This window comes from Fistularia commersonii, chromosome 21, assembly GCF_037954325.1.
Source record: "Fistularia commersonii isolate RoL2024-O1a breed Wild chromosome 21, RoL_Fcom_v1.0, whole genome shotgun sequence".
NCBI classification, from domain to species: Eukaryota; Metazoa; Chordata; class Actinopteri; order Syngnathiformes; family Fistulariidae; genus Fistularia; species Fistularia commersonii.
This window is the reverse complement of record NC_141304.1, coordinates 9,066,962-9,089,659: the sequence shown is the minus strand read 5'-3', so window position 1 is coordinate 9,089,659 and position 22,698 is coordinate 9,066,962. Positions and strand designations below refer to the sequence as shown.

Below are 22,698 nucleotides of genomic sequence, written 5' to 3'. Positions count from 1 at the left end.
CTTAAACATGCCCCCCTGCCACATAGTTATTGATTTTTGAAAAATCTGAAGATATCCCTTTATGTGTATATTTTTTAATTTTGTTGTTTTGACAACAAAAAGTACATTTTAAAATACATATTTATACTCATGTATTTGCTGTACAGATTTTTTATGGATTGGTTATTAGAAACCAGTATTACAATTATGATCCTCATAATGAAATAAAAGTACATTATTAATTTGAATATTATATCCACAACTCAACACACAACACACGAGTAAGAGCAAATGTCCAAATGAAATAAAAAGGCATTTGGTGTAACCCACATTGGTAGTTAAATATTAAAATTAAGTATTGTGCTGCCTAGAAATACTTTAAGTACAGTATTTTACATTGGATACTGTGACAGAGGTGTTAAACCAAAAAAAAAAGAAAACTTCTACTTGTTCTACAAAGCAAGTCAAATTTTCTTTGATGACATTTTGATTTCATAATGTTAACATCTGTTCTCTTTCTCCTTGTAATCATCAGTTTCTCCTTAGACATTTTATCTGCTTTTGTTTTTGTCTCTTTTCTTCAATGAAGTGATTACATCCTTATAAGGTAAACTGGATTGTACTCAACATCTGAATTACAGGATAGATAGTATTTTATGGGAGAACTGACAATGCTCTTACATCTTTTCCGTGCTTGAGTAAAATAGAAGGTTAAGAGAAAGTTAAAGAGAAAGCTGTCGTCACCCCCCATCAGTTCCAACTTTGGGGTCCTCCACATTGAAAATGTTCCTGCATGAATGACATGCTCATTGACATGTATTGTGTAGAATCAAACCTGGCAATATTATTGAAGATCAAACTACAACATTTGTGTATTTTATCGCCATTCAGGTAGTTTAAGGTTAAAGCGGTTTGAGTAAAGATGATCTTAAATCTTCTTGGCATATGGAGAACATTTTCCATGACCAAATGTATGTTTTGCATGTTTCTCGGATCACCTTGATATAAAAGCAAATAGACTCATATATTCCTTTTTTATCTTTCTTATTGAAAGGTAATTAGATTTTAACTGTTTTAGCTAGAGTGTAATAGGGAAAGGATTTAAAAATATATCTTGTTACCGGCTTTAACGTGAAAAAAAAATCACAGAAGAGCTCATCTCCTTGACTATACACAGTGTTTCTGGCACTTGTGTGACGGTGTTTCCCCTGAGCCTCTGTCCCATTTGAAGCAACTCAGGACAAAAAAATCTGCCCCTGTTAACTTGAAGAGTGATGTGATGTGATATCTGCTCCCTCGTTGTATTTTCTACCTCACTCATGGTCTTAAGAGACCATTCTTTTTTTTTTCATGTTTTCTCCCTGGGTGTCCTCCTTCCGTCACTCTAATCAGCCCTTTTAATTACTCTCGCTATCAGCCACCCAATGCCTCTCTGTCACCACTGGGAGCCTCTGGATGGGGAGTGAAATAGAAAGGGAGTGCATGGGAAGATGGCAGGCAAGGGGCTCATCAGGGAGGCAGTGGGGTGACCGGAGGCTGTGGTAATACAAGGCCTTTGCCAGTCTATCAACAACACTGCCAGCTCGTGTCCTCGTCTCCGTGCCTGCTGGGCGGCTGATGTCATGATAAATGGGCTTTTTCAGTCTCAATCCAATCCACCGTCGTCTTTTAAAAGGATCACGCAGAGCAGAGGAAGAAAGGCTAAATACCAGCTGATTACAGTCAATAAGATGTCAAGTCAATCACATTTATAGAAAAGTCTTAAATCTATCACTCTTGACGTAATTTCCCGGTTGATAGAGGTAAATCATGTTGTGTCTATAATGACTAGTCAACCATAGGAGGTAGCAAACTCTCAGCTGCATCAAAAACAGTAGAGGAAGAATAGCTTGAGTTTCATAGTCACACAAAGAAGGTCGATTCTGTCAATTCTAGAGATGTTGAAACAGTAACAGCAAATCACTCACATAAGGGGAATCAGTGTTAGGCTGCTGTGCTTAAAGCAATTTTTCCGAGTGGTGTGCTGACTTACCAAAGTCCTGAATTTTCTTTAATTTGTCCCACTTCTCTGCTTAAGTACCTTAGAATATTAGGTTTGCCTTGCCGGCAAACTGAGGTGCACACAGCTACAGTTTTTTCAAAATGAAAAGCGATCACTGTTCGACACTGGCTTTAGCACATATTGTGGTCACTTCCAGAAACACTTTTCACACACACCTATCACACAGAGAAAGTGATTTAGTGCGAAAAAATTAAACATTCAAGGAGGCTGGGGTAAGTATTTTATCTCTTACAGTTGTTGGTGTATTTATACATTTTTTCAGTCACGTGAAATCTAAAATCCTGAAGTTGATGTTGTGTCATGCATTTTTCATGGCTGTGACACAACTGACTGATACTTACAAGGAATGATATATAAAGGAATACAGTATTCAATGATTTGAAGCCAGCATCACTGCTAAATCCTTTTTTAAGTCACAAAGGAAATTTTATTTCATTGTTAACTTATATTTACCCATGTTTGATGAAAAAGTAAACATTTTAACTGACATAATAAAAACAGAAACTCAAGTTCTGCAAATGTAATTCTTCCTGTGCTTTCCCTCTACTGTTTATGTAAAATGAAAGACAGTTGTGAAACACATCGCTACCGTGATGTAGCGTGATGTGTCTTAGAGCTTTCACTGATAATCTATGCTGCGTCTCATGCTCATTAATTTGCAAACTCTTCAAAATGGGCAGTGGCTTTAGTTTAAGTTTGTTGAATCAAATCCATGTGTAAATAAGTGACAAGATTAAAGATTAAAATGTATAATGAAGAAACAAGAGTAATTCATATAAAAATCCCCCAAAACAAATTTCCCTAGAAGTACACATTGTCAGCATTATAAAGTTCAGTACAGTAAACGTTGAGACAATTTGTTGAGGATGCTTTACAAATATATTTTACTGAGTCAAAATTTTGTCTCCCATCGCACAGCTTCCTTTTCATTTCAGATGTCTTCAGAAATACTCCGCATTTCCTATCTAACAATTCAAGTGGTATTTTTCTGTTATTAAATGTCAGTGTTAAGCAATCAGGAAAACCCCATCTTTTTTATGTGAAAAAAGACAATTTTGACAGATATGTGACTGACCGACTGGTGAACGTTAACACACTCCAATATTTGAATAAAACCTAAGGTTTTCATTCATGAAAATAGAAGAGAAAGTTTTAAATATCCGCTGCTATGTTCATTTTGGGTTGAAGTTCATGAAAAGACCCATGATTTGCCCAGCTGAATGTAGACACTTTTCATAATGACAGATGAAATTCTGGGATGTGGAGCCAGATTTTAAGCAACTAATGTGTTGTAGTATTTGGATTTATGCTCTGCACAAATTAATGCATGCATACATTCATGTCTTCAAAAATGTTGTCAACGCTATTGTTTTGTATGTTTTAATCAAATTTGTTTTCTCACATGGGGTTTTCTTCATTATGCAGCCAGAGTTAGAAAGAAATTACTGTCCAAAAAAACATTGTTTTATTGTCTTGCTGGTGGCTTCAGTGGAGAAATGGTCAAGACCAGCAACTATCCTATTTTTTATTTGGATCAAAATATTTCTCATTTTACTGGTATTGACAAGAATATGTTAAAAACAACCTGTAAAATAAACTTTTCTGATATTGTAACTGAAATATCTTGAAATGGCAATTATTTTAAATTCTAGAGGGGTCTTAAAATTAATTTGTTTTAGCTGAACATATGCCAGCTGAACATGATTGAACTATATGGTCCCACAGTACTGGAGACAATCCTTGGATTTCCTCTGATGTTAGGCATCATGTTACATTAAGTAGCTTTTTATCGAAACGAATGAGAGCTCTACATCTGATGCTTCATTCCATTCTATTTTATATCTACGGATTGTATCGAATCAAATACCACACCTAATGCTGTGAATAATGTTATTGATCCCTGACTATTTCATTTGTGCAGAAAAGAAAAGCAAGCCTCTGCGGGATTTGATCATATTTTTCTCTATCTCAGCATATAAAGGCAGTTAAAATGCTCAGTATGAAACCTAAAATTCATCATTTTTGTGAGCGCACAAGTGTTTTTTCAGTATTCTTTGTATCATATTTTTCATCCAATTCTCTTAGAGTCATTTATATGCAGAATATTATTAACTGAGATGTATTTAAACCAAGGTGGTACACTTTAAGGGCATGATTCTGGAGTGTAGACCATAATGAAAGGCAAAGTGGACAAGTTGGTGGTTAGACCAGTATTGCTTGATGGTTAAGAGACACAGGTGTTGAGGAAAAGACAGGAGGAATAGCTGGAGGTAACAGAGATAAAAAGTGTTAAGAGTCTGTTGGATTCTGTGCTAAGGTTCTCAGCACTCTTGGAGTGACTAGGATTGATTGGATTGAGTTCATCAGAGGGACAGCACAGAATAGAAGTCTTGGAGATAAGGTGAGATGGTTTTGATGTGTAAAATGGTTAAATATATTGGTAGAAAGATACTGGATTTGGAACTGCCAGGGAGGAGATTAATGGATGTAATGAAAGGGGGACATGATGTTAGTTGGTGTGAGAGAAGAGAGTACAATGAATAGGGTTAGATGGTGGCAGATGATTCACTGCGGTGACCTCTGAAGGGAGCAGCTGAAAGGAATGGAAGCAGAAGAAGATGAGGAAACTGAAATGCAGGTGTGCAGGACGATAAATTAATTACATCTGTGGTCAATTGAATTAATGAGCTGAGCCACAGGTAGACGAACATACCTGTTGGGAACTGTCTGGGATATGTGGACTCTGTTAAGCATGAGATGGCTTTCTGCCAGAGTGCCGTTGTCACCTGGGCCTCATCCTTACCCTGTCGGTGTAACGTTGCAGCTCATGAACCCCATATGTTTGATACCGTTGTGGCAGAGAATTCACATTAGTCCTCTGTACCCTACAGTAATTAAACTTGTCTGGTTATTCTCTATTCCCTCTGCTTCTCAGCCCAACCACAGACACCCCATCCATTTCTCCGCCCTGCCTGTATTTGCCCAACTTCAAGACTGCAAGGTTGAAGGTAGGTGTAATTACTACATAACATTAACCGTAAAATTGGCTGCACTATTGTTTTTTTTCCCTTTCAATAGATATGAGTTGATTACTGTTGGTACAAATATTAGATGTTCAGTTGCTCATATCCTTAGCGTCAGTACAGTTGCCAGTCTAATAATATATCCAACAGCATCTCTATGTTCAGTGGCTCACAGAGGACAAACTGTAGTATCATGTGCACATCAAGAAGTGGAAGGATGGTACAGGATGGCTGGCTAGTCAATAATGTTCTCACTGCGTTTTAATAAGCTCACTGGAGACACAGGGATTTTTGGAAACTAAATGCTTTTGTGATTATTTGAATATTTCACACACTTTATATGTACTTTATAATAAATACCATAGTATTTCTGTACAAAGAGGAAGTCCTATGTGACCAATGTCCAATGTGACAGTTTGAACCTCCCTGTTAAATAAAAAACTTTGGGCACTCTCTATTTTTAACTTTTTGAGAGGCTCATATGTGGGGAGACTGAAATGTCGTTACTTAAACAACGGCTTCAACTCATTTGACGTTAACGTTTTAGCCGCTCCACAAAAATGTTGGTGATTGGGTAAGGACACATAGTGAACTAATTTAAACAGGTTCAATGACCTTTCAATGTATGACGTTGTCATGCTAAATCAAGGCTGATGTATTAATATGCCCTACACAAAAGCACCAACAGAAGTAGATAGAAGTAGATTCACCGAGTCAGGTCACCCTCCCTGCAAAAAGAGGGTACATTTTCATTGTACAACAATATCTAATGTTTCTGAGACAAACTTTCACTCACCACAGGTATGTCAGTTTAAACCTCACAAATTCAAAAGAAGGTATCTCCTGAAAACTAAATGTGTTTCATCCCAAGCCCTAGCCAAATATACCAACTTCTTTTATGAGCTGAGAAATGCTGTCTTTATCGTGATAAACACAGCTGAGACACACTGAGATTAGCAGAGCTCTCCTCCACCATGGATGTCATTTATTGTTCATTTGTAAGTGTTGTTTTTCTCTTTGCTCAAGCTCTAGCTTGTGTTTTCACGGCTGATGTACCTGGAGCCCTTTGGGTTTAGATAAACAAAGACTGACCTACTGACATATCATTCGAATAGGAGATGTCACAAAATTGTGGATTTTTTGATCGAGGTCCTTAAAAAAAATCTGCTTTTTCCATCTTTAATTGTATTATGTCATGTTTGTATGTATAGATACATTTATGCACATATGTATGTGCATTTACTGTATTTGTGAACGCATGTATGCATTGGTTGCTTGTTAGTTTTTGACTTGACCTGTAGCAAAACCACTTTATTTAGAATGCGGTATGTCATGAAAGAAGTTTCCCTCTCCTTGTAATGTCATACATCGTCATACATGGCATGTCATACATGTCATACAGTTTAGGCATAAGAGAAACTTTTAATGTTGGAACATTTTTAAGCCAAGGAGACCGAAGATTCTCAAAGCGGAAAAAAAACATTGGTACTTTCATTTTCACCCCTTCAATGGGGACTGAAAAAATGCTCAAAGTGATAACAGAGAAGAGAACGATGGAAACACAGAATGTCTCGAAAATCGTCAGAGAAACGAAGTTAAATGCTGTATTGGATGACAAAGAGCTTCAAAACATCCTCCCGTATTGTGCTTATAACCAGAATTGATTGAGAACTCACAGGCGTACCACTTATCACAAACAACCAATTCTTCAGTCACATGATATATATATATATAGTGAGTGGAATTACACAAATCCATGCTCAGCATTGGTGCTGCTCCAAATATCTGGTTATTTTGTGGACCATGCTAGAAGTCAGAGCTTTTAGCATGTGTGTTGATATTGATTAGTTCATCTAAATCTAAAACACCTCTTTCTCAGATATAGTCTCCATATTTTGTCCTTTCACCCTTTCTTCCTGCAACCCCATGTGCAAGATAAGAGGTAGATAATGAATGAATAGATGTAATCATGCATACTTACGATACACACACTATACACCAAGAACAACAAAGACCTTTGTTATCACATTCAGTTGTAAATATAAGCTCAACATCAGCTAAATTTGACCACTGCATTTAACTCATCATGGATGAACCATGAGCTTCTGAACAGCGCCAGGGGAGCAGTTCTTACTCGACAACACTTCTACAGGCTAGAGGGATAACCAAACCAGGAAATTTTTGGTTCCCAGGATGACCTCTCCAATCCCCCCTGCGCCACACCCACTTTTTTGCAATCATTCCTCCATGATTCATGCAGATTGGTCTTGAGATGACTCTTTGCAATGCATTTTTACTAGAGATTCTCCTAACTGAAGATATAGTCCGTCTGGCCTTGGCAACCATGTAACAGCATTGTTCATGAGCAGGCAATTTCACAATTTTCTTGGCTAATGTTCAGCAGCAGGAAACAACAAATGGTCCAAACAAACAAGTCATATTCAAGAACTGAATAACAGTACGGCTGAAGATCTGGACAATGATACACACACACACACACACACACACACATTCTCTCAAACATACACACACCAGTCATCACTGATGGCCCAACCGCACAGCTGCTAGCTCAGCCGGAACGCTTTCAAAAGGCCTTGAATGTGCTTCTATTGACTGTAAGAGCGCTATTGGACTTCCTGTCCTCCCAGCAGAAAAACAGTCTGATAGCCTCTCCTCATGGCTTGTTAAATAACTAACAGCTCTATATTGCTACTCAAGCTGCACTTAGTAGGGATCAGTTAGTGCCGCCTGACCCTGCGAGTCAAGCCATGAAGCAACAAGATCACACCTCCTTCGATAACATGTGACAGGTCAATATCATCTACTCAATTTTTTTTTAGATATTAACTGAATCCCGTGTTTATATTGAGCATGCACATGCGAAGGTGTCGTGACTATCGACATGTACAGGCTGAAATGAGATGGAATAGGCACGGTAGTGGTGAGCACTCCAGCCTCACAGGCTCCTGGTACGATTCCGACAGGGGATCTTTCTTCATGGAGTTTGCATGTTGTCCTCATGCCACTATCAGTTTCCCCCTACAAAAAACATGCTGCTGGTTAATTTGACCTCTTGCAAAATGACAGCTGGGATTGGCTCCACCCAACCCTTCAAGCTCCCACTCCGATCCACCCCCCACCTCCCGGCCTGGTGTGCAGAATATTTTGTAGTGATAATGAGGGGGATGAACAAATGTCGTCCAATTTTTGAATAAGTGGCTTATGTGGGGGCTTTTGACTGAGTCTTTTTTTTTTTTTTCATCATCAGTTTTGAGTGGTTGTGGAAAAAAAATGAACAAACTGCACTTTTTTTGACATAAATACATATGCATCGCTGACTACGTAAGTTAATTGTTCCCTATTATTATCATCACTATTATTGTTATTATAGTTAATATTTGAAGAACAGAAAAGACTATATAACATTGCTTTTACCAGTGTACTCAGGTGTGATTATACATTTTTAGATATTAAACTACAAATACAATGTGTATCAGGAAGCTTTATTTTAGGACAATAATCATGCTTTTTTGTGTGAATATAAGCGGAATTAGATGTCAGTTCACTCACAGCTTTCCATGAACCTACATCCAAGGTTAGTTTAAAGAAAAAATATTGTCAGCCACAAACGTCTTTCGAATCAAATCATTTTATGAATAATTTCAAATATGGTATTTGTAGGAAGATACTCAATAGATGGCACAGTCAATACATGGGATGTCATACTTTTTGTCAGCAAACAACAATTTCATTTTACCAGTTTCATAAATTTGAGCTGTAACAGAAAGTTAAAGATAAAACATAGAAGATGACTTCAGGGAAAAATAATGACAAAGAGGAGACAACATGGTAAACTGTCTGGAATTATGTGTGGATTCGTTTACAATAATTTCAGTTCTTTTTTTTTCTTTTTTTTTGTTTTCTAAAGTGACAGATTGTGTTGTATTCCAGTCCTAAACGAAAGACTCGATATTGAAATCACAAATCCACAAAGGGAAAAAAAGTCTAATCATTGCTTATGAATATTTCCTACCTTTTTCTGCAGACTCAGGTGACAAATGTCTGAATGTTGTTTGTACTTTCAGCCTTGATTGCCACTTTCTAATCGCGCTTGTTCTCATTGGCTATTGGTAATTCCTGCCCATTATTCCATCCCGATACTTGAATATTTCATGTCGAAAACATCATGCATGATGGATAGGCTCCAGTCCAGAGGGGGTGATATTAAAATTGCGTGTCGATTTATAACACTAATCAACACTCTGGCAAATAATCAGCAAGGACCTGACTTGAATTGTGAAGACTGCCACAATTGTTGAATTGGACCTAAACTCTGCTGGTTTGGGAAGCTGGATAGATTCACTCCCAAGGCTGTGTACTTTGATTTAGCTGCGAAACGTAGCCCTGGATTTATTTCACTGTTGGTAGTTCAAGCCATCCATTGCAGGTACTTTTACTTCCAGTCTACAGCTGTGGCAAAGAATTGTCAACAAGGTGTGTTAATGGATTGTCATTTACCTCTCAGTGGTGGGTAAACATGTTACACAGTCATGTGATTGCATTGTCAGAATGATTGTACTTGCAATAAACATCAAGCTCAAGTCACAAAAATCTCAGCATTGCATTTCTAGCACTTTTAAATCTTGTTTTCCACTATTCTCCAACTGTGTTCAATCAAGGAATCAAACATACATAGTCAACAAAAACTATGTAATCATCCTGTCATTGCAAATGTAATTAACATTGAAATGCAGGTTTAAGAAAAAAAAAAAAGACGGCTGGGGGCACGAGGGAGAGTCTCTCATTAAATGTATTCTTCAGGAGTCTCAGAAACATGTCACTGAGTGAAAATAAATTATTTAGTCTGGGATTTTTTTAAAATGTTGACAGACAGTCCAGAATCTTTAGTACCACCCTGCTGATGTTGTCCTAATGGATCTCTTGATGACTTTGTCTTCTGGTCTGACATGTCTATAATTAAGATGTGCTCTTTTTTTTGAAAGTAATGCTATTGGTTTAAGTTCAAAAGCAAACAAATAGACAAATAAAAAGGAAATCTTGCCCTTTAAACATCATATTATCTACATATTACTTAATTTGCTATTTCACATTATTTGAAATATTCATAGTATGGGGTACGGAACGCCGTCATACGGGCTGTTCGGTACCCCATACTATTATATTACTATACTATCATATTACTATACTATCATATTATTATATTAAAATAATAGAACATGATGGCTATGCAATACCATTGCATATACCGCATACCTTTAAAATAATAATTAAAAAAAAAAAACATTGGGGAAATTGTTATGTGGAAATGCACAGCCAGCTTTAAAATACATTTAAAGCTGGCTGTGTTCCTTTACATAGGGAATTATTTAAGTCAGTCAGCAGATACTTAAAAATCTGCAAGAAATTTTGTTAAAACAATGTCAATCAGCATCTAAAAAATAAATATCAAAAATATGCACTTGTCAAGTAGAATTGTGAAATTCAGAAAAAAGGAATTCTGTATTGATAATGTCTCCTTTCAAGATCTTTTAGGAGCATTGCTATTCAATGACTCAGCCCAACATACTTGGGAAAAACATGGTGGATAATTACTGTATTTAGTCTGCCATTATGTCAAATGGAGCTTTACAAAGAAAAGGGCTTTTACCAGCTTCTTGTCATTATGGACAGACTTTTCCACAGCTTAAAGCCCTTAAATAATTAAAAAAAAAAATTGACTGCTCAGTCTCTCTATAAATTGATCGATGTGTGGTTGAGGTATTAAAATGTTCTTATTGAAATTACCATTTCTGAAGTCAAAAGGGCTTTACTTTACCTGGAGTTAAATTTCTGAGTAAAGACTTCATGGCAGCTGCACTCAGGTCTTGGTGTGAAGCTGTCTCAGGTAATATCTGAATTTCACGTATTCTTTATCATGGCTAAAGGAAATACATCAAAACGGCATCTGCCCCTTTACTTCACCTGCACCCTTCCAATTTTTTTTTTCCCCCTGAATACTTTTGTGCTACAAGAAGTACTTGGATATGTGCTTAAATGTGTGATTTGATTCAACACAGGATACTTAACCTCATAATTCAGCACCCAGCATCAACATCAAGATTGCAAGAAATGCTCTTAACCTGTTTTTAGTTTTTTAATAAGATTCGGAATTCTATGTGGGGAAAATATCTTCTCGCAGAAGTGTGCATCGTGATACTTTTATGACTTGTGTTATAACTAAGACACATATTCATTTAAATAGAAAGTGTTTCACATGTATTTGTGGTCAAGAAAACATTGTCAAATACAAATTACATCAAAAGTGATATTTTTGAACAATGTTACTTTTCCTATTGACCTGGAGGGATAGTAATTCATCAAGTGGGCTTTTGGTTCCAAACATGTGCTCTGAACTAGATGGTTTTGAAGAAATTGAACACTTCAATAATTGTAAATTTTTGACATCATTGCAGCAAGTATGTTTCAATATTTTTTCAGTAATTTTTAACAATTCAATGATTCCCTAATCACAAATTGAATTGATTGGGTAAAAATCAGAAGAGAAATGTGGATTGGCATGCATTTATTGTATTTACTTTATTATCATTTTTATTGTGTTCTAATGGTGTAAAAGTCATCCTCAAAAAGGTACAGGATGAGGAAAAAATACCTTTTCTTCCTCATTTAATTTTCTCTCTTATATCCTTTATCAGATATACTTTATTTGGGATATGTCCTTAAATAGTCTGGATAATATGCTGTTTCAACTGTTTCTAAAAAAAATTGCCTCAAAGCAATCTGAGCTTTGCTAAATAGTGGTCTTTCTCATGCATATGGTTCTGTTCATTCACCTCAGCGTTTTCATTTTTTTTCTTTTTTGTTCAGTTTTGATTCACATTTTTGCCTCTAATTATTTATCTTTAATATTTACCTCTACATATGTTTATGGGGGGTTGTCCCACTTGTCATCGGCAGAAAGGTGTTTGGCAATTTGAAGTCTTCAGGTCAGGCCAATGCATGATGTATTTTTGCAGCTGAAGTCTGGAAATCTGGCAATAGGACCTGCAGGCCACTCTTCATAACACTTTGCTTTCTCTGTCTTCAAGAAACACATTAAAATCCCTTCCTGTCCTCTGGCATTTCAATCTGTCCTGCTGATCCCACACCCCATTGGAGGTGTTGCGACCATAACGTGGATGCTGCCTACGATGTTTCACTCTGAATGGAAAGTTTCACTTTATACCCCCCAAAATGATATCCTAGCACTATGGCAAATCCTGTTTGAGTCTGATGGGGTACTAATTGAAACTTTGAATTGTAAACAAAGTTCATTTTTTCACTATAAAATATAGCAAAGAGTGCTTATCACATGGCCACACACACCGTATGATCAGATTAATAAATGAGTACTTATCCTTGTTGAACATGGTCAAAAGGGTTTGGCTGTTCTTTTAAGTTGGGTCCAGATCTGTTCTTCTCGTTTGGCTTCTCCCTTCAGGGATCCCCACAGCGAATCAACCCTCTCCGTCTAACCCTATTCTCTATATCCTCCTCTCTCACGCCAACTACCTTCATATCCTCTCTCACTACGTCCATAAATCTCCTCTTTGGTCTTCCTCGAGACCTACTGCCTGGCAGCTCCAATTCCAGCATCTGTCTACCAATATATTCACTATAAGAGAAGATTTATGGACATTTTGAGAGAGGATATTGTAGCGTTTTAGTCAGGGAACCACCCGTGTGACACTAAAAGTTCTGTTTATTGAGCAATAGCTGTTGTTGGCCACAGCCACGCCACACAAGCCTGCAATACAACTCACTGTTCCCGCTCAATTCCGGGTAAAACCCCCCCGATTCATTGCACCCCCAAACCACACCCACAAAATTCCCAGCAACCCCCAAAATCACACAGAAAACAAGCATCAACATAAACCCCAACATGATAATTCTGGTGAGGTTGTGTCAAAAAATTATTAACCGATTGTGGTACAGTTTTTTGGAGATTTATACCATTCTTTCTCTTCATTAGTTAATGAGGATCTATTTGTTGAGGGTTGTTAGAAACAGTTCCATGAGTTTTCCATGGGCTTTGTTGAAGGAGACCCTTAATCTCACACCCTGCTATTTTCCATTATAACCACAAAATGAGATGCCTCTGAAGATGTGTAATTTTATGTTGAGACAATAATAATAATACACCGCATATATGAATGGGAATTTGATATACTTTATTCAGGGGAGAAAAGAAAAACAACTCAAAAATGATGGTTTTTTTTTGTTATGTGATATGTGTCTTTTTCAAAAGTCTCTCCAGGTTTGCTTACTTTTCAGTCTGGGATTGTTTTCACTTCACGTAATCTACACATGAGACTGATGAGCATCCAGTTGCATCCATAAGGGTTGTAAACTGAGTTTGGCAGTGTGTGAATGTGATGCTTCAGTTGTCATTTCTGGTCACATATGACTGATATCTCATTCTTAGAGCTTTGAAAACTCAGCAGGAAATTAGAAGGAAATTAAATCATTGTTATATGCTCTCAGTAAGTGTTAGTGGAGTGTGATTCTGAATGTAGACCTTTTGCTTGGTTGAAGGGCTCTACTCATCCATTCGAAAAACAACAGTGCCACAAACACAAGGAATGTCTTTAAAAAAGAAGAGCAGTAAGGAAACCCCGGTGACAAAAATGTTTGTGTGCTACTAATCCTACAATTATAATTATAATTACATCATTTATATGGTATGACTATGACTATGACTATGTTAATGTATGTCAATTGGAGTATGATCAAAAGTTTATTCAAATAAAGATAGCATTGTATCTTTTCCAAGGTGGTCCTTCAGGTTCAGTTTTTCCTCAGTAAATTAGGACTGCTTACTCAACATATAACCAAAAATTAGTGTGTTTATTTGTTGTGCAGAAACCATCCACTTGGGGATGGAGGGGAAGCAATTGGAGGGAAATAGCAGCACTTGCTGCATTTCTTTTTTGAATATCACAGTGGAACAGGATGTGGCAGGATAATCATTTAATCTTGAAAAACATTATTATTGTAATTGTTGAATTGTTGAAGCCAAATTGAAAATGAAAATAACATTTAGTCCAACCCTTGGAGCCAAACTCACCTCTCTGAATATCTGAACTTAGGATATATCCTCAGGAAGAAAAATCAGCTTCCTGTTTTAGAATTCAAAATTTATTTTCTGCAGTATCTGCAATATACAATAGTCATCACACTTATATGGGAGAATCAAATCACGGCAATGGCAATTTTATTGTACAGATGTAAATCTTTAGTTTCTGAAGTCCCTGCCTCATCCCCTCTGGGCATTATTGTGTATTCCTCAAGCTAAGATCATGTAACAGGGGCCTGAGAGCTTGAAGTTTTGGGGGATCCTGGCTGTTCCCAGGAAAGCACCAATGACATCTGCCCTCTGACCTGTCATCCTGACTCCTCCTTGCTGTAGCATCTTATTACTTTGGAATTGCTACAGTTGCGTGCCCCAGTGACAAACTTCTCGTTTGGGTGTCCTGATCCCATAACAACAAGCACAATCCTCGTTGAAAAAGGGGCTCATCCGAGCCAGTCTAACTGTTTCACTTACCCTGAGGTTTACACTGGCTCTCTAGCTGTAAAGTATCTTCCAAGGGGCTGCCAGGACAACGCGCCCTGAGAAACCCTGCCCTCCTGTTGGTAGCTTAACCTGCAGCGTTATCAAGTCAGTTTACAGTACATGGACAGGCCCATATGGTTTAAATGGAGCAGTTCTTGTTGGAGGAAATGTTTCCATGGGTTATTTAACTGAGATGCTCATTTAACCAGATATTCAATTAGTAGTATCATGTTTTCTAGTTAATTAAACCATTTTCAAGCAGCATTTAAGGGCTTTATCTCCACCCTCTGGATGATGTAACGCCTTAATACTACGACACTTCCAGTAAATACAGGGATGTTGTCTCTTGTGGTTTTAAAACTATGGTTTTGAGAAGCAAAGTACTCCAGATTAAAATTCATGATTCACTGTGATCTCCTATGGAATTTGAAACAGATTAAGTTAACCACTTGTTTGACTGCCCTCATAGAAACATATAAATTCACATGCAAGTGCTATGTTTCTCAATGAAATATAACTCCCAGACACTTTCAGAAAAAAAATGTGACATGGTGACGCAGTGGTTAGCGCTTTCTCCTCACAGCACAGTTCCATTCCTACAGGGTGTCATTCTGTATGCAGTTTGCATGTTCTCCCCGTGTCTGCGTAAGTTTCCTTCGAGTTCTCTGGTTTCCTCCCACAATCCAAAAACACACAGAAGGTTAATCGGAGGCACAAAAATTGCACAGATTTGGCAAACAAGAGAGTGAATGACCCTATGTAACTCTGTGATAGACTGGCTGCTGGTCCAGGGAGTAACCTGCCACTCACCCAAGGACTGTGGGGATAAGCTCTAGAACCCTGGAGTGAAGGATATGCGGCATGAAGAACAAATGTTGGATAGAGCATTGCTGGTGTTCTAAAGTCATTTACATTTATCAAAGGATTGTCCTAACTGTCCCAGAGGCTGTTCAGTTGAGAACTTCTTACTGAGTGTCAAAGACTACAACTTAAATGATTCCCACACTCATTAAAATACTTGGTTAGTCCTCATGGATCTTTGTGCTGCAATGTTTTTGAAGGATATTACTTGGGTGGAGACGTCAGCTCCCTGTTGCATCAGTCTGATGTTTGAACTATACTGAGCATATAGATGAATGTGATGAATTTGATTCCAGGCGGCAAGATTCACATTCATCCTCCTAGGAAAGAAGGTTTCCCGTACAGACTTTTAATGTAATCTTTGCCTATGCTCGTACATGATGATGTGTGTCACCAGATTGGAGCCAGATGTGCGGGTCCAGGTTTGTTGCAGAACCTGGAACACCACAATCCATTCTGGCCGTGTACGACAAAGAGAGAAAGGATATGATCTAAAATATGAAGAAATTACCTGAGTTAACTGAGAGTTAAAAAAAAAAAGTTATCTGAAATGAACAAAGAATTCAACTTATTAAAAAAAGTGCTGAGAATTTGCTTAAATAATTAAAACAAATAATTTGAAGAGCAGCTTGAAACTATCTTCTCATCAAAAACAAATCAGCAACGACCATATTAATATTAACAAAAACAATAATAATATTTGTAATAACAATTAACTCACATTTATGAAGGAAAGGAAAGGACTTTTGATTGACACACCATGTGAAAATATAATAACCATTACTATAAAATATTTAGATCAGATATTTTCTTTTTAGTCAAGCTAAGCTTAAACTTTTCAAGCACGGCACTGTGGAGCTCCAACTGACTGCTTCCAGCAGCCACGTGGGTGGTAGCCTTGCTGATCCATCATGTCTATTTCTATATGTTATTCTCAATTACCATTTAATCAAAGCTGTCTGGACGGAGAGGATGACGCTTCCATCTCTGTCAGATTTCCATCTGTTTTGATGGACAGAAACCATTGAACTCCTTTTTTTTTCTTCCTCTGCCATCTGTTCATTTGAGTTCATTTTTTTAAGTTACTTAGGAGAGAGAAACCTGGCTGGTTCATATGGTCAATACAGTGGTTATTAAAGTACAAAATATCCTGAATGTGAGGATAGATTGTCGTAACATTAAATCACCACTTTTAATGGCAGTCATGCTAATTTCTCCAGGACATTTTATTCACTGAATAAATACATTTATATAGGTGTCTTTGTTTCCATGGAAAATCTTCAAGCATAATGCCCTTTTACCTTCGTAGTTCTTCTGACATTATGAGAGGAAGACAATCAAACATATGATTGAATCTGTAACCTAAGGAAAGTACATTTTACACTGCTGTGTGTGTGTGTGTGTGTGTGTGTGTGTGTGTGTGTGTGTTTATCGGCGAGGAAGGTGTGCGTGTATGTGTAAGTTTGAGTGAATGTTTGTGTGTTTATTTGTGTGTGTGCTGATCATGACTCTACATTGCAGTTTATGATGATATTGTTGGTTGACACAAGGTCATATGGTATAATGTTAGTGTTGAAAGAAAAACTTTTAACAGTAATAAAAGTGATCCATTCATGGTTTGAACCCCCCCCCCCCCCCAAAAAAAAAGAAAATTAATAAATATGTACAATAATAATAATATTGTTTACTTTAGGATAATTAATTTCATATTGGAGATACAATTAAATTAAATGTTTGCAGAAAAAAATAATTATACACATATCAATGAGTGCCAGACAACCATTCACTCTCTCATTTGGGCCAATTTTCCCAATTTTTTTTACAATTAACCTGCTGCTTTTGGACTTTGGTAGGAAACAGGAGAACATGGAGGAAGCCCAAGCAGACACGGGGGAGAACATGCAAACTCCACACAGAAAGGTCCCTTTGTGGAAATCGAATCAGGGCCGAAAAACTAACCACTGTGCCACCGTGCCCCCCTATTTACTAAAAAAAATAGAAAATTATTATTACATTTAATTTATAAATGGCATCTTTTGTCGTAATATTTTGTCCAACTTTGTATTCCTCTCCTCATGTTGATCTCGTGCATGCAGAATGTGCTTGACTGTAAGATTCTGAACACTGTTCCAGCAGCAGCTCACATTTGAGCAGTCTGTACATGTCTGATAAATGTATCACACTTGATACTTCCTAACAATAATAATCCATCCTTTATTAATCCCTTGTGGGGAAAATTCGTTCTCCCCATCATGGATGAACCCTTAGCAGTAGGCAAGCTGTCCAGCAGGGCCAGGGGAGCAGTTAGGGGTTCAGTATCTTGCTCAACAACACTTGAGCCAGGAATCAAACCAGGAATGTTCTGTTCCAAAGACGATTGCTCTACCTCCTGCGCCACGCTGCCCCCTCATTTTGGCTTCTCTGCTCGTTCGTCTCAAACAGTAATTGGTTGTGACAAAGGATGTGCTATTATACTTTGAGATCTAAGATCAAGATTCTGTTGTGTGAATGACCAAACTTGATGTCAATGGAAAATGGGGGCTGGCAATGTCATTTCAACTCAGTGAAAACTTTCTGTTTGAATCTGCATGGTCTCCTCATGGCAGTGTTAAATTCCTTTGTTTTATATATAAACATATGTATGTGTGTGTGTGTGTGTGAAGAGAAAGAGACTGACATGATTCATATAGCCTTGTGACTTAATGGCAATGTTTTACTTGTAAAGTGTTTTATTGTTTCGGTTTTCAGATAAGGGTACTGGGATTTTGTTATTAAAGTTAAATATGCTGTCTTGGATGTGAGTGAAAAACCTAATTAACATATATCATATATTATTAATTATAATTGAATACAAATTAAGAAATGTGGCAAATCTCCAGTGATATTAACTTTATTTAATATAAAAATAAACAATGTAATTTTGAATGTAAAATATGTCTCCCATAAAAACATTGTTGTAACCCTGTCCTCATCAGCGCCACTGTTTCTGTACATTTCCCTAGTTCTGCATACCATGCTATTGTGGAACGCTGTGAGCCAAAAGCTTGGTCAATTCAATGCCACATACTTGAAAACTTTGTAGTCAATAGCCACAATGGAAGAGAGGTCATGTCCTCCCTCTGAGCCAAGGCACCAGTTAGATGAAAATATTAGCCAACTAAAATGAAAATCAAGATCCTTATATAAATGGAGAAATTCAACAATTCCAGGCCATCAACTCCGTGTGAGGGTGATTACTATATAATTTAATTCACTTGGAAAGTATGAATCTCTTACTTTTCTCTTCTAGTCCCCTTTAAAGAACATAATTCAATATTTCTCCTCTCTACCTCTTGACAAAGATATTCTCCATTGGTCGCACAGTTCAATATCAAATGTATTGATAATTTTTAACCCCATACATAATAAATTTCTGTATTCTTTTGGTCTGAGTTATCCATTTCAGGGAAACCTTTGACCCTTATTTGATAAATAACAAAGAAGAGGCCTTTTAAGACGTAATGCCTGCAAAAACAAAATTGATAATTTTCCCTAATATTAACTTTTGTCATGTTAGATAGCAGGGCAAAACTGGACTTCAAATAACATACATTACATGACATACATTAAAACTAATCTATGAACAGGATAATTTCTCTTCAGATCTGAAATGGTTACTATGCTGATCATTGTTTTTATCATTGTCATGTAACTTTTGCTTTTCTATGTAAGGAGTATGTGTCATTGTAGCATGCTGGATGGAGCCACTTATTATTTCACTTATCTATTTATTTTTTCTTTGTTCAAGTGTTCAAGATCACCTGCACTTAGTCAAAGGTATAACTCCCAGAGGGCTAAAGACAAAATAATATTGATAACATTATCAATTTATATATTTTATTAGTTAACTGTATGAGTATTAGTTAACTGTATAATGTATGAGTTGCTTCGAGAAATAAATATCGCGCAGGTTTGGAATTGGTGCACCTTCAAAAAAGGTTATGACTAACAAATAACAATTGCAAAACAATAAAAAAAAGATGAATTATACTGATCCTGGCAACTGGGATTCAATATACACTAAATGAAATTCCATGAAATACAGAAAATTTTACCCATATAATACAAATGTGGCATGTAACACATTTACCATGAAAATGGAAAACCTGCATTTGGAATGTGTTGTTGTTAATATGTATCATTCCATATCTTTGTAGACATGGGAAATTATCACCACAGGCACAGCTGATATGATCTGAATTTGTCAGCAGCATAATTACAAATACCTTAATTGTTTTTGTGCTTGTTTCCAGAAATGGATATTTTACATCAGACTAATGGATAATGAAGACTTTTATTTTTAATTTGTAAGCGCTAGCATTAAAATGCTATTGGCAGTTATTTTGATATGATGCATGTGTGTGTTTGCGTGTGTCTGTGTATGTGTGTGTTATGTAGTATTTATCACATATTGATACTTTGAACATCACAAAAGTAACATCTCACTAAGGGGCTTTTAGTTCAATATTTCTTCCATAAAACACAACTTTTTTTACAATTCTTTTTTTAACAATTGATGATCATAATTCTTATCATCAGGAGTGATCCACAATTTGAATAATTGATGTGCTAAATCTTCAGTCCTTGGATGAGCTGGAGGCAGGTAAATCTTTGTAATCCATAACCGTCATTCAAAATGACTAATGTTAACCCGCATCTTATATTCACCGTTACTGCTGTTCATTTGGACCTGACGTGTTCAGATTCATATGGGACTGCACAGAAATATGAACAGTTAATGTGCAGGGAAATGTGCCAGACCTTTGAATAATGGATATAAAAGTCAGTAAAGGGATGAATATTTCATTTGCATCACGTCATCTAAATAGCTCATCCAAAAATATGATTACTCACACAAACAGCAAAAATCTGAACACTTGTGTTGTATCCTTAGAGGAAGGATTGTCACCAATGAAAGTTTTTTTTTTTATTTCCAGACAAAGATTCTGGACATTTGTGTGCACTCTGTTTTGTTACTTGCAATCACTTTGTATCTTCTGTTTCTTTTCCCTGAAACCATTTGATATTTTTAGATAAAAATGTCATTACCAGGTACTATTGGGATTTATGGATCATATTTTATTGCTAGCGCTTACAAATTAAAAATGAAAGTCTTCATAAAACAGTAGTCTGATGTCAAATATCCATTTCTGGAAACAAGCACAGAAACAATTAAGGTATTTATAATTATGTTGCTGACAAATTCAGATCATATCAGCTGTGCCTGTGGTGATTATTTTCCATGTCTACAAAGATATGAAATGATACATATTAACAACAACACACAATTCCAAACCTGCATGATATTTATTTCTCCAAGCAACTCATACATTATAAAGTTAACTAATACTCATACAGTTAACTAATAAAATATGTAAATTGATAATGTTATCAATATTATTTTGTCTTTAGCCCTCTGGGAGTTATACCTTTGACTAAGTGCAGGTGATCTTGAACACTTGAACAAAGAAAAAATAAATAGATAAATGAAATAATAAGTGGCTCCATCCAGCATGCTACAATGACACATACTCCTCACATAGAAAAGCAAAAGTTACATGACGATGATAATAACAACGATCAGCATAGTAACCATTTCAGATCAGAAGAGATCTTATCCCGTTCATAGATTAGTTTTAATGTATGTCATGCAAGTTATTTGAAGTCCAGTTTTTCAGTCCACCAAAGGATAGATGTACAAATGAGTCGACATGGACCTTCAGTTGCTTTTTCTGACATTACTCTGAATGAATATTTATAAAACTTGTGGTGAAAACAGGGAAGTAAATATTAGCTTGTTCATTTCCATTCACTCAGCTTACTTGACCTTTTTTAGAGCTCATGCTGCTTTTTAAATTTTGCATCACATTCAGTCAACCACATTTCAGAATTCCAAAGACTCTAGAAAGATCCAATATATTCAACCTACTCTGACATGAACATGCATGGCCTGTTTTGCTGTTGTAATACGGCTTTTAGCAAAAGTTACTGAAACCATCAAGAAAACCCAAACCTCTGGCAACGCTAATTAGGAATAACGTGGACAGCAAGGATGGAACAGAGTTTGGATATTTGCATTGCATGGTGAATCTGATGTGAAATTAGATCCAAGGTGAAGTTCAACATGTGATTTCATATGCCTTACATGTTGCATGCATGTTTAATGGCGCTATGACTTTGAGATACTGCTTGGTAACATCCAATACATTATTCAGCATGCACTCCATTCGTCTCAGTGGGACTTGGTAACCAATCATATCCAACAGAAACTGAAAAGCTTTGAACACATGAGAATACAGCAATGTTGTGCAATAAAAAGTCACATTAATCCTTCATGCAATCCCTGAAAAAAATAAAAAAAAAAATCTCCAGAATGTTGAAAGAGGGAATAGTGTGTTCTGACTTTGTTATCAATGTAGGATAAGTGAGCTGCCGTTAAACCACTGCAGCTTGTTTATGCCTTGTACTTGGTTTAAAAGGCTGAATGTGTTTCATGAAAAAGAAAGAAAGAAAGAAAGAAAGAAAGAAAGAAAGAAAGAAAGAAAGAAAGAAAGAAAAACCTATGCAGTTATTTCTATTTAAATGTCCTTCACTTTTTTCTCCTCTCCCCCCTTCCAGCTGCTCTGGATCATCAACAGACATCTCTCTCTCTCTTATCTCTTGACCAGCCTTTAAGTAAAAACATGATGTGTTTATTTTTCATGTTTCTGTTGTATTTTTCTGTTTTTTTTTCAAGTGAGTGAAGTTTTCACTTCACCTGCAGAACTGTCCAGATGGATGGTAGGGAGCATGCGTGTGTTCCCATGCCATCTGCTCATTATCTACCGCACTCTTCCTCCTCTTCTTGGCTTAAATTGAGCCGATGCCTGCTTTTGCCCTACTGGGAACTTAGTCATATAAGACCAACACTTGATTGGGTAGCAACAACAGCCCGCCGAACAAAGCCAAAGACACTACACTGTCTATCAACCTTCCTTTCTATCTACATTTCCAATCATCTTTCTATCAATCAGTCTATCCATCTGCCTATCTATTTATTTTTTATACTCATACACATTCATATTCATATGGATAAACACAAATAAACCAAACCTTGAACCTAATTTTGAAAAAAAAAAAAA

The 22,698-nt window shown here is 36.6% G+C and overlaps 1 protein-coding gene across 3 annotated transcripts in view; it reads left to right on the top strand.

Moving 5' to 3' along the window:
* fhit (fragile histidine triad diadenosine triphosphatase) overlaps positions 1 to 22,698 on the top strand; it is a 304,257-nt gene that overhangs the window by 23,311 nt on the left and 258,248 nt on the right. For all 3 annotated transcript variants that reach the window (XM_086168129.1, XM_086168127.1, XM_086168128.1), the window contains exon 3: positions 4,977 to 5,049. The gene's annotated coding sequence lies outside the window, so the exon portion shown is untranslated. The remainder of the gene's footprint in view (positions 1 to 4,976; positions 5,050 to 22,698) is intronic.